General features: G+C 41.9%; 1 protein-coding gene across 3 annotated transcripts in view; it reads left to right on the top strand.

Annotated features, from left to right (window-relative positions):
- LOC118363424 (protocadherin-15-like) overlaps positions 1-13047 on the top strand; it is a 318783-nt gene that overhangs the window by 251048 nt on the left and 54688 nt on the right. The gene's annotated exons all lie outside the window — the stretch shown is intronic.

Raw genomic sequence — 13047 nt, 5'->3', positions numbered from 1 at the left:
TTTTATGAGGTCATAGGTCAGAGCACAGGTTTTCCTCTTTTATGAGGTCATAGGTCAGAGCACAGGTTTTCCTTTTTTATGAGGTCATATGGTCAGAGCACAGGCTTTCCTCTTTCATGAGGTCATATATTCAGAGCACAGGTTTTCTTCTTTTATGAGGTCATATGGTCAGAGCACAGGCTTTCCTCTTTTATGAGGTCATATGGTCAGAGCATAGCTTTTCCTCTTTTAAGAGGTCATATGGTCAGAGCACAGGTTTCCCTCTTTTATGAGATCGTAGGTCAGAGCACAGGTTTTCCTTTTTTATGAGGTCATATGGTCAGAGCACAGGTTTTCCTCTTTTAAGAGGTCATATGGTCAGAGCACATGCTGTCCTCTTTTAAGAGGTCATATGGTCAGAGCACAGGTTTTCCTCTTTTAAGAGGTCATATGGTCAGAGCACAGGCTTTTCTCTTTTGAGGTCATATGGTCAGAGCACAGGCTTTTCTCTTTTGAGGTCATATGGTCAGAGCACAGGCTTTCCTCTTTTATGAGGTCATATGGTCAGAGCACAGGCTTTCCTCTTTTATGAGGTCATATGGTCAGAGCACAGGCTTTCCTCTTTTATGAGGTCATATGGTCAGAGCACTGTAGAGACTGTATAGAGACTGTATAGATCTCCAGCTTTTTTAGTTACAATGTACAGTAAATTTGAAAAAATGCTGAAAAAACAATGTTAAATACTCTTCGTTAATGCCTCTTTTTGGAGATGTTAAGGTATTTAAGAGAATGCTAAACTGTTGATGTATTTTCTGAAGGAGTTAGAGGCGATATGGAAACTGTCAGTTAAGCTTTCATTGCTAGTGTTTAATGAATATTCATTATAGCTCACAGCTAGAGTGTGTAGCGCAGCAAATGTACTGTACCACTACACACTTTTGTTTTCTCAAAGGGTAAAGTGCACTTGCTCTGCATGAAATATAGCACTTTTATTGAATTAAGTATTGTACATATATGACATAAGGGGCTAATTAATTCAGCTCCCCTGGCATTGACTCGAGATGGATCAGCATGCTGGAGCTTTGGCTTACTAAATTGCTATTATTGATTTCCATAAAGAAAAGAAAAAGATAGTGAGTGCATTGCATGCTAAAAACAAGTGGTTCTATATAGTGCCAAATAAGGGTTATTTTGGCTTGTAACCACAGTGGGCCCCTTTTTGGTGCTATATGGAACCTAGCCCACTTTGAGGTGTTATGAATAACCAAACTCATAAGGTTCTAAATGGTTCTATAACAGTGGTCACCAACCAGTCGATTTCTGTAGGAAAGCCAATGATAAAGGCTTGTGTTTTTTGTGTGTGTTGCACTGTTGGTGGTAGGTGCAGTTGATTCAGAAGCTCTGCATACTCGGCAAAGTGTTCCCATTTCAAAAAAAAAAAATCGACCCTTTTTTCTCCCCAATTTTGTGGTATCCAATTGGTAGTAGTTACAGTCTTGTATTAAAAAAAGGTTAGATGTAGCACCAAAAAAATAATTCCGCTATGGTCACAACCCTTTCAGGGGCTAGATAGAACCTTTACAGAGAATGGTTCTGTAAAGAACATTTCTCAATCTCAAAGGTTCTTTGTGGTTCAATAGCGTTATTATATTATTACAATTCCACAGGTTTTATTAGCAAGTTGAATCAGTTGTGTTGGCTCTGGAATGGCTGGGGTCCCTGAGTAGAGAACTGGGAACTACTAATAAGGCCATACATGAGTCTGCCACGAGACACCATCATTGGTCATATTCATATATAATATGTAATGACATAACACAACACACTAGATAAACTGGAATGACACTCTCACCCACAGTTGCAGAAAAAGAGCTGTGAGCAAAACACCCCCTAAAATATTCTAATGAGCCACCTCCCCTACATTTGAATTACCACTAAAGTTCTCAACATCTCGACATGCTTTATATATACAGTATGTTGTGTGCACACTCCCAAACCATGTAGGTCTCTTAACTTAGTCCAGTTCCCTGTTGCCAGGGGAGTAGAGCTGTGTTGTAATCTGGTGGGAGGGATGTGTGTGTAAACCAGCTCTTTAACAAGCCTCCCTTATCTGTTGATTGATCAAGGCTACAGAGCCAGAAACATGGCCAATGAAAAGCCTTGGATGGGGGATTAAATGGATGCCATGTCCTACACAGCGGTAGAAGGTCACCGGTGATATAGGCTCTTTGGCAGGCGGGGGAATAACGGTGGCTCTTGGTAACAGGCCACCAAGCAGGTAGCACTGCCTGGGTCAGATGTTAATTAGAGCCTGTGGAGACATTAGCCAGGTGTTTGGTCTCCCTCCACAGCCAGGTCTCCACAATCTGCTCCCCTAGTCTCTTTCTCTCCATCCATCCCCATATCCCTCCGGCCTTCTACTCCCTTATATAAATCCATTATTGCATGGAACTCCCTTCCATCTTATATTACTCAAATGAACAGCAAAGCTGGTTTCAAAAAACAGAGAAAGCAACACCTCACGGCACAACGCCTCTCCCATATTTCACCTAGATAGTTTGTGTGTATGTATTGTGTATTGATAAACTCAACAAAAAAATAAACGTCCTCTCACTGTCAATTGCGTTTATTTTCAGCAAACTTAACATGTGTAAATATTTGTATGAACATAAGATTCAACAACTGATACATAAACTGAACAAGTTCCACAGACAAGTGACTAACAGAAATTTAATAATGTTCCCCTGAACAAAGGGAGGGTCAAAATCAAAAGTAACAGTCCGTATCTGGTGTGGTCACCAGCTGCATTAAGTACTGCAGTGCATCTCCTTCTCATGGACTGCACCAGATTTGCCCGTTCTTGCTGTGAGATGTTACCCCACTCTTCCTCCAAGGCACCTGCAAGTTCCCGGACATTTCTGTGGGGAATGGCCCTAGCCCTCACCCTCCGATCAAACAGGTCCCAGCTCAATGGGATTGAGATCCGGGCTCTTCGCTGGCCTTGGCAGAACACTTGCAGGAAATCATGCACAGAACGAGCAGTATGGCTGGTGGCATTGTCATGCTGGAGGGTCGTGTCAGGATGAGCCTGCAGGAAGGGTACCACATGAGGGAGGAGGATGTCTTCCCTGTAACGCACAGCGTTGAGATTGCCTGCAATGACAACAAGCTCAGTCCGATGATGCTGTGACACACCGCCCCAGACCACGGCGGACCCTCCACCTCCAAATCGATCCCGCTCCAGAGTACAGACCTCGGTGTAACGCTCATTCCTTCGACGATAAACGTGAATCCGACCATCACCTTTGGTGAGTCAAAAACACGACTCGTCAGTGAAGATCACTTTTTGCAGTGACAGTGGGTTTGTGCCAATTGTCGACGCTGTTGCCGGTGATGTCTTCGTGAGGACCTGCCTTACAACAGGCCTACAAGCCCTCAGTCCAGCCCCTCTCAGTCTTTTACGGACAGTCTGAGCACTGATGGAGGGATTGTGCTTCCTTGTGTAACTCGGGCAGTTGTTGTTTCCATCCTGTACCTGTCCCGCAGGTGTGATGTTCGGATGTACCAATCCTGGGCAGGTGTTGTTACACGTGGTCTGCTACTGCGAGGACGATCAGCTGTCCGTTCTGTCTCCCTGTAGCGCTGTCTTAGCCGTCTCTCAGTACGAACATTGTAATTTATTGCCCTGGCCACATCTGCAGTCCTCATGCCTCCTTGCAGCATGCCTAAGGCATGTTCACGCAGATGAGCAGAGTCCCTGGGCATCTTTCTTTTGGTGTTTTTCAGAGTCAATAGAAAGTGTCCTAAGTTTTCATAAATGTGACCTTAATTGTCTACCGTCTGTGCCCTGTTAGTGTCTTATAAACCGTTCCACAGGTGCACGTTCACTAACTGTTTATGGATCATTGAACAAGCATGGGAAACAGTGGTTAAACCCTTAACAATGACGATCTGTGAAGTTATTTGGATTTTTACAAATTATCTTTGAAAGACAGGGTCCTGAAAAAGGGCCGTTTCTTTTTTTGCTGAGTTTATCAGGACTGCGTGGGCTGTTTTTTTTAAAAATTGATGTAGTTCTGTCCTTGAGCTGTTCTTGTCTAGTCATGTTCTGTATTATGTTATGTTTCATGTTTTGTGTTGGACCCCAGGAAGAGTAGCTGCTGCTTTCACAAAAGCTAATGGGGATCTTAATAAACGCCACATACTAGTCAACTTACAGTCCACAGAATAATGCCTCCCCCTCCCTACGTCCCTCCCTACTCCATCTGTGGGCCTCTCAGGAACCAATGACCCATTTAACTCAGGTCCTTGTGCTATGCCAATCAATCAGTGTACATCAATAATTCATTGTTCTGTTACACTGTCCATTTCAACCAATCTATGTATTGCAGACATTTTGATGTAATATTCAGCATTTTATCAACTGTTCAGCTTTGAACGTGGCATATAATGTAGCCTAATGTATAATGACGTCACAATGTACGAGTGTGGAATCCTTGAGCTGGGGTGACAGGTTATTGGATCACCTGATTGGATAATAGAAACGTTTGTCTTGTATCTGAAGCTCCGTCTTTAAACTTCTAAGACAAGAACATTTGGAATCTGAGGAGATTTTAATAAGTGTATGAGGTGGGTTGATTCTGAACATCAATGACCATGAATTTGCATAGGGCTGATGAAGAGCTTGATATAATAGAGGACATTTATTTTGTGTGCTTAAAGTGATGTGAGGTTGGCTGGCTGGCAGAAGCGCTGTCTGGCAAGTGACACCAGTGGATTCCCCCTCCGAGTGGAACTAACTGGGAAGATGCCCACCAAAACCTGCCGTCTGTGCGTTTTCCTTCCGCGCCGCTTATCTCGTAAAAACACTTAATGAAGCTGCAGTGATTTTCACTAAATCAACCACCAGCGTAACCACATCTGAGTTTGTCATTTTGACGATCACAGCAACCACTGTCTCGTTTTCTGCTTACCTCCGTGGATGTGTGAATTAGCTTTTTTGATCTGCCCCTCCTGAGTAAGACTAGTGCATGAAAAATCATGAGGCAAACGCAGCATCCAAGGCAAGATGGGCTTTTACACCGTGTCTGTGAAGTAAGCAGCCCTGTGCCCTGCAAGCAATTGAAAGCGTAAAAGCCCTGCATTCGATTGTTTATTCGTTATTACACAGTACACACACAAGGCTATTGCATAGAAACAACATGTCAGCCATTTGATTACTTTTACACCGTGTACCTTTGAGGATAAATGCCTGTTGAAGAAGAGAAGTCTAACAATAGAAATGAGAACAAGAACAGCTGCAGATTTTTATGCCAGTACCTGTCAATCATGATCATCGGATTACCTGTAGAGGTAGACGATTAAAACATCCTAATAGGATGACTTAACGAACGTGAACATTGTGCCACAGCCTGCCTGCTAAGCAGTGGTCATGCTATGTCAAGGCAATCGCCGTGCTCTGTCCCTGGCATACAGGTTAGTGGAGCAGGACAGGGAAAAGGAAGGGAGTGTAACTAGGTACTAGATGTGCTGCGATAGTCATGACATGAGTCACAGTTAAATAGTGGGGAAGCTCCATCTTCTCCATGACCCTCATTGGATTGGAGCAGAGAGAGGGGAGCAAGAGGGGAGACAGAGTGCTGCCTGCCTAGCTGTGTGTGTCCCAGGCAGGCAGGGATGGAAGGATGGGTTGTACCGGCCTAACCCCCTGGAGCGCATCACAGCCGTGTGATTAGTCTCTCTGTGGAAAAATAATGGGCAAGGCCAGATTAATGAGCCCACCACAAACACACATAGAACACGCACACACGTGGACACACACATGTGGACACACGCATGGAACACAGACACACATGTGGACACACTGTAAAATATGTCCTATTGTTTTTACAATAATTACTGGCAGCACAGAAGCCATTGCAATAAAATCACAGCAATTGCTAACAGTGAATAGTAATTATATATTACAGCATACCAATGAATATTTGTGATTCACTTGCACTTCTAGAGGCTTAAACAAAGGCTTCTAAACTGGCAGTGACTACAGGGCAAAAGGACATGGCTAAAAACTCAACCATTAAAGAGTTGAGACTTCCTGCCACTCTGATTTGTCCATGATACACATTCAGTTGTTATGGAACTACTGCCACATTTCAGTTCAATTAGTACAGCACTCACTAACAGCAGCAACAAATATAGCCTCTTTGTTCATGAGCCAGAAAAAGAAAAACATGCACCCACTAGTGTTCAAATGCTTTTTGGCACACCAAAAAATACAGTATGCTACTGTATTCTGTGGGGTGGAACCGAATTACAGTAAATTACTGGCAGCACAGTAGCTAGTAAATTACTGTAGATTTACAGGTAAATGTTTTTAGTTTTCAAAAATATGGTATGGTACTGTATTCTGTTGGGTACAGCATTTTCACAAACAGGTGAAACAAATAAGGCTCGCCTCAAAATATGATAAATGAGACAGAGATTATTTAGCCAACCACAACATTTCCCACAATGCACCATAATTCAAATTATGCTGCTGTAAAAAATACAGCAAAACAGGTAATACAGTACCTTACTGTAAAAAAGGTGTCAAATAATTTTACAGCAGAGTGCCCTTAATGCTTTGCTCTTTACAGTAGCTAACTGTAAATGTTTATCTGTAAATTTACAGTGGCACGCACCACTTTGAAGTCACTCCTGGAGTATTTTGAGTTTGTTGATACTCTGTTTGGCATTGCTGCATTTAACTGGATGAAAAGTGTAAAACCCTTAAATATGAGTGTTTAGAGTCGTAGAGAGGCGTGGCCTCGCAGCCACCAGCCCATTTTATGATAAGGAGTGTCTATGCTACAGGCGGGTTGTTGCAACGTTACACTGCTGTGGTGCGTTGTTTAAATGTCATCTGTCATGGGTGTGTGCATTCCTAATGGTCAGGTCCAATTAACAAGCTGGCAGAGTCCTGCTGTTTAGTCCACCCTATTCTCCTCCTCCTCCTCCTGCACCCACCCTCTCTCTCCATCCACCCACCCTCTCTTTCCATCCATCCACCCACCCTCTCTCCACACTCCTTCCCTACTGCATCTCTCCTCCACCCTCTCTCTCCATCCACCCACCCTCTCTTTCCATCCATCCACCCACCCTCTCTCCACACTCCTTCCCTACTGCATCTCTCCTCCACCCTCTCTCTCTCATGATTAGGGAAGTGGACTCCCTGCAGTATTAGCATGCAGCTGTCTGCAGTCCCCACGCACCGCTACCAGCATGGAGGTCAGGCAAACAAACACAATATTAGCATAACATAGCTTATTAACATGTCCTAATGCTAGCAGCTGAGTTAGCCACCGTGCACTGTCAAACAGATGTGGTGTGATGGGCGACGGCCTTGTTAATTAACGTAATTAAGTTTGTTGAAAGCGAGATGAGATGACACTTAACGGAATGTATAGGTGTACTTGCCTCTTCAGGGCCACCAGTTGTTTCATATTGAATGTGACTGCCATCTGGTACATGTTCGTTGTTTGCTAAATAGTCCGATGTTTTTTTAAATAATAATCCTACACCCGTCTGTCCTCCATACTCAAGTTCCTTTTCTTTTGACTGAATGTTTTTATGACTTTTATGAAGTTTATTATGATGTGACTCAGCTATTAAACTGTTTGCATCCTCTAACAAACACATGACTCACAGAAGCTCTAAATTATTAACAATGATATAAATGCGCAGTCGTAAAATGTGCCCGAAAAAAAATAACCCCAGCTATTTACGACCAAGGTTACCATCGCTACTGCATCACGGAGTGCTATAGGCAAAACTGTGTGTTGATCGCACTGAAATAAATTGTTTTATTTATAGCTGGTGTTAGCAGCCTGGTATCGTAGAGGCAATGACACTGAAACAAACATGAAAATCTCGCAACAATAGACATCACGATTAACATTGTGATTTGATACACGTTATTTAAGAAGTCACCTGTGTGCATTGCAAACATTGATGGCATATCAGTGGGATTATTGGATCATTACTGGGCTCATTAATGTGTGTGAGTGTGAGCGCACATGTGCAGGTGTCTGTCTGTGTGCGTGTGTATGTGTGCGTGCGTGCGAGTTTCCTGTGTCTTTAGTTGGATAGATGGATTAACAGTTTTTGCCGTATCGCCTAAAAAATCATTGTTGTTCTCAATAGAACCCCATTACTTTTATCCCACAATGTCTTAATTAAACAGTCCTCATCTGCTCTCTTACAACAAGGGCCCATCGTTTAAATATTGATTGTGCTTTTAAATTATTTATCACGTATCGGTTTATCTTATTTTAAAACTCTCCTGAGCATGGTTGGAAAATGTGAGACTGCACTATGGGTAAATCATGCAAATGTATTTTGGATGACACAGCCTCTGGGTTTAATGTGTTAGCTACCAGTCTTGACATTAAGGGTTAGACAGCTAGCTAGCATCAAAGGAGAATGGATGACAGCCTCTGGGTTTAATGTGTTAGCTACCAGTCTTGACATTAAGGGTTAGACAGCTAGCTAGCATCAAAGGAGAATGGATGACACAGCCTCTGGGTTTAATGTGTTAGCTACCAGTCTTGACATTAAGGGTTAGACAGCTAGCTAGCATCAAAGGAGAATGGATGACAGCCTCTGGGTTTAATGTGTTAGCTACCAGTCTTGACATTAAGGGTTAGACAGCTAGCTAGCATCAAAGGAGAATGGATGACAGCCTCTGGGTTTAATGTGTTAGCTACCAGTCTTGACATTAAGGGTTAGACAGCTAGCTAGCATCAAAGGAGAATGGATGACACAGCCTCTGGGTTTAATGTGTTAGCTACCAGTCTTGACATTATGGGTTAGACAGCTAGCTAGCATCAAAGGAGAATGGATGACAGCCTCTGGGTTTAATGTGTTAGCTACCAGTCTTGACATTAAGGGTTAGACAGCTAGCTAGCATCAAAGGAGAATGGATGACACAGCCTCTGGGTTTAATGTGTTAGCTACCAGTCTTGACATTAAGGGTTAGACAGCTAGTTGGGCATCAAAGGAGAATGTGTAGAAACCATAAAGGTGTTATATTGTTTTATGACTAAATAGTCGATTTAACTTTAAAGGATACTTAAACGTTTCCTTGATGCTCTTCTCTTTTGCTTCCCGTTTTCTCATTAGCCATTTTGACTCACATACTCATTGTATTATTGTATATCCCAAGTGTTGAACAGAAAGCTGCTCAAATAGTTAGCTACTGAAGTGCTCATGCTAGATGTGTAGCTCACTCTAATATAAGGTGCATTCAGGAAACTGTTCAGACCCCTTCCGTTTTTCCACATTTTGTTACGTTACAGCCTTATTCTGAAATGAATTAAATCATTTTTTGGAGGGGGGTCTCATCAATCTACACAATAACTAACAATAACAAAGCGAAAACAGGGTTTTATTTAAAAATAAATAGAAATCCCTTATTTACATAAGTATTCAGATCCTCTGCTATGGGACTCGAATTTGAACTCCGGTGCATCTTGTTTCCATTGATCATCCTTGAGATGTTTTTACAACTTGATTGGAGTCCATCTGTGGTAAATTTAACTGATTGAACATGATTTCGAAAGGCACACACCTGTCTATATCAGGTCCCACATTTGACAGTGCAAAACCCAAGCCATAATTTTGATGGAATTGTCCGTAGAGCTCCGAGACAGGATTGTGTCGAGTCACAGACCTGGGGGATGGGTACCAAAATATTTCTGCAGCATTGAAGGTCTCCAAGAACACAGTGGCCTCCATCATTCTTAAATGGAATAAGTTTGGAACCACCAAGACTCTTCCTAATGCTGGCCGCCCAACCAAACTGAGAAATCGGGGGAGAATGGCCTTGGTCAGGGAGGTGACAGAGCTCCAGAGTTCCTCTGTGGAGATAGTAGAACGTTCCAGAAGGACAACCATCTCTGCAGCGCTCCACCAATCAGGCCTTTATAGTAGAAGGGCCAGACTGAAAACAATCCTCAGTAAAGGCACATGTAAGCTTGCTTGAAGTTTGCAAAAAAGGCACTTAAAGGACTCTTAGACCATGAGAAACAATATTCTCTGGTCTGATGAAACCAAGATTGAACTCTTTGGCCTGAATGCCAAGTGTCACGTCTGGAGGAAACCTGGCATCATCCCTACGGTGAAGCATGGTGGTGGCAGCATCATGGTGTGGGGATGTTTTTCAGCGGCAGGGACTGGGAGACTAGTCAGGATCGAGGGAAATATAAACGGAGCAAAGTACAGAGAGATCCTTGATGTAAACCTGCTTGAGAGCGTTCAGGACCTCAGACTGGGGCGAAGGTTCACCTTCTAACAGGACAACGACCCTAAACACACAGCCAAGACAATGCATGAGTGACTTCGGCCAAGTCTCTGAATGTCCTTGAGTGGCCCAGCCAGAGCCTGAACTTGAACCAGAACTAACATCTCCGACCTGAATATAGCTGTGCAGCAACGCTCCCCGTCCAACGTGATAGCGCTTGAGAGGATCTGCAGAGAGGAATGGAAGAAACTCCCCAAATAAAGAAACTACCCAAACTCCCCAAGCTGGTAGCATCGTACCCAAGAAGAGTTGAGGCTGTAATCGCTGCCAAAGGTGCTTCAACAAAGTACTGTGTAGATAGATGAGAAAAATAAAACAATACATTTTAGAATAAGTGTCACGCCTTGGTCTTAGTATTTTGTGTTTTCTTTCTTTATTTGGTCAGGCCAGGGTGTGACATGGGTTATTGTGGTGTGTTTTTTGTCTTGGGGTTTTGTGGGTTGACTAATTAGTCTATGGCTGCCTGACGCGGTTCTCAATCAGAGTCAGGTGATTTTCGTTGTCTCTGATTGGGAACCATATTTAGGCAGCCATATTCTGTAAGTGTTTTCGTGGGTGATTGTTCCTGTTCACCAGACAGGCTGTATAGGTTTTCTCGTTCCGTTTGTTGTTTTGTATATATTATACGTTTTTTCATGTCTCGTTCACTTTTATTAAAGAACATGAGTAACCACCACGCCGCATTTTGGTCCACTTCTCCTTCAACAGACGAACGCCGTTACAATAAGGCTGTAACGTTTAAAAAAAGTGGAAAATGTCAAGGGGTCTGAATACTTCCAGACTGACGGCGGTGTATCTACTGCTGTACCTATCATTCTTAGTATATATCTTGTAAATTCCCCCGGTGTAGATATGTATAGATTGCATTTTGATACATCTACAGTGCTATTTTGGGTTGTTAATTGAATTTGTCCCACCATTGTTGACTTCTTCCCTTTTTTTCTTGTATTTTTCTTTACATTTTAGCCGTTTGACATTTGACTGTAACGTCAGTATTTCACTGTTATAACACCTGCTGAACTGTGTACGCAACCAGTGCACCTTGATTTGATTCATTGTCACAACAGGTTTTTAGTTTGCAACATTACACACACACACACACACCCATGATCCATTATGCTTCCTATTGATGTTTTCCATCTGGACGGGAAGGTATCACTTTGTTTTCAACGGCTTAAGATAAGTTCACAGGTCTGAGAGTTGACCTTTACCTCTTGTTTGCAAAAGGACAGCCTCCGTATGCCAACTGGTTTCTAACTGCACCGATCCTAATCTTTTTGAAAAGGTCAGTGTCTAATACTCAAGCTAGCAAAACAGTTGCTCCCCCAAAACATCTTAAGGCTCTTTGTCGATTAGGCTCAGTCTGAAAAAAAAGCCAAATAGCCAACATGGATGCTTTTTAAATTTCACTTGGCGTCGTTGAGAGTTCAAAACTTTCGGAGTTAGCTTTTCCCGTTGTGTGCAGTGAAAGAAGCCATAGTGTCTAGTGGCCGAGTCAGCTGTTTTCTGGGAGGATGGATGCTGTGTATAATCCATATCAGACCGCATGCTTTCCTTAGATCGCACACGTTCTGCTAGAGGGCTCAGCATGGGTAACATGAGCATTTGTCTCTCACGCCAACGCAGAACAGAAGCAGGTTTCATGACCTTACACAAACACATAACTCGGATCGAAGTCAATTTGTTTCCCTGCCACTTATAGTAAGTACAACGCTGTATAGTGTTGATTTAAAACAGGATCTCAGCACATTGTTGGCGTTGGCATTGTTATTATTACAGATTGTGCCAATTTATTTTATATTCAAGTGGATTATTATGGTTATCCTTAATAACAAGTGGCGTATTATGGTTATCCTTAATGACAAGTTGATTATTATGGTTATCCTTAATAACAAGTGGATTATTATGGTTATCCTTAATAACAAGTGGATTATTATAGTTATCCTTAATAACAAGTGGATTATTATGGTTATCCTTAATAGCAAGTGGATTATTATGGTTATCCTTAATAACAAGTGGATTATTATAGTTATCCTTAATAACAAGTGGATTATTATGGTTATCCTTAATAGCAAGTGGATTATTATGGTTATCCTTAATAACAAGTGGCGTATTATGGTTATCCTTAATGACAAGTTGATTATTATGGTTATCCTTAATAACAAGTGGATTATTATGGTTATCCTTAATAGCAAGTGGATTATTATGGTTATCCTTAATAACAAGTGGATTATTATGGTTATCCTTAATAACAAGTGGATTATTATGGTTATCCTTAATAACAAGTGACATGCTTTAGTCAAGACCTGGATTAAATGTGGCTCTTATCATTAATTTAATATTTTCTGTGGGTTTTGGCAATTTTTCATATCAGTGTTGCAGACTGCTTCCCTCCCTGGCGTTATCTTCCAATTACACTTCAGAAGATGAAAGGATGTGATATAATACGAAGATCAAGTGAAGAGATGTGAATTGGATTTCATCGTGAAGTTGAATTGTCATCTAAAAAAATAAATAATAATATTTGTTGCATTTTTAGAAGAGTCAGTCCCAGTGACATCATGTATGAACCAAAACTAGACAGTTTTTTTTTTTTTTTTTTTGTGATGCAGATTTTTACTTCACTATTACACATTTCCTAGACTGACTACCAACACTGAGGGGGAAAAGGAAAAAGACAAACATTCCATTACAATTCGTCAAGAAAGATATATACTTTAAATGATACT

The sequence above is a fragment of the Oncorhynchus keta genome, chromosome 3, assembly GCF_023373465.1.
Source record: "Oncorhynchus keta strain PuntledgeMale-10-30-2019 chromosome 3, Oket_V2, whole genome shotgun sequence".
NCBI classification, from domain to species: domain Eukaryota; kingdom Metazoa; phylum Chordata; class Actinopteri; order Salmoniformes; family Salmonidae; genus Oncorhynchus; species Oncorhynchus keta.
This window is presented reverse-complemented; position numbering and strand designations above follow the sequence as displayed.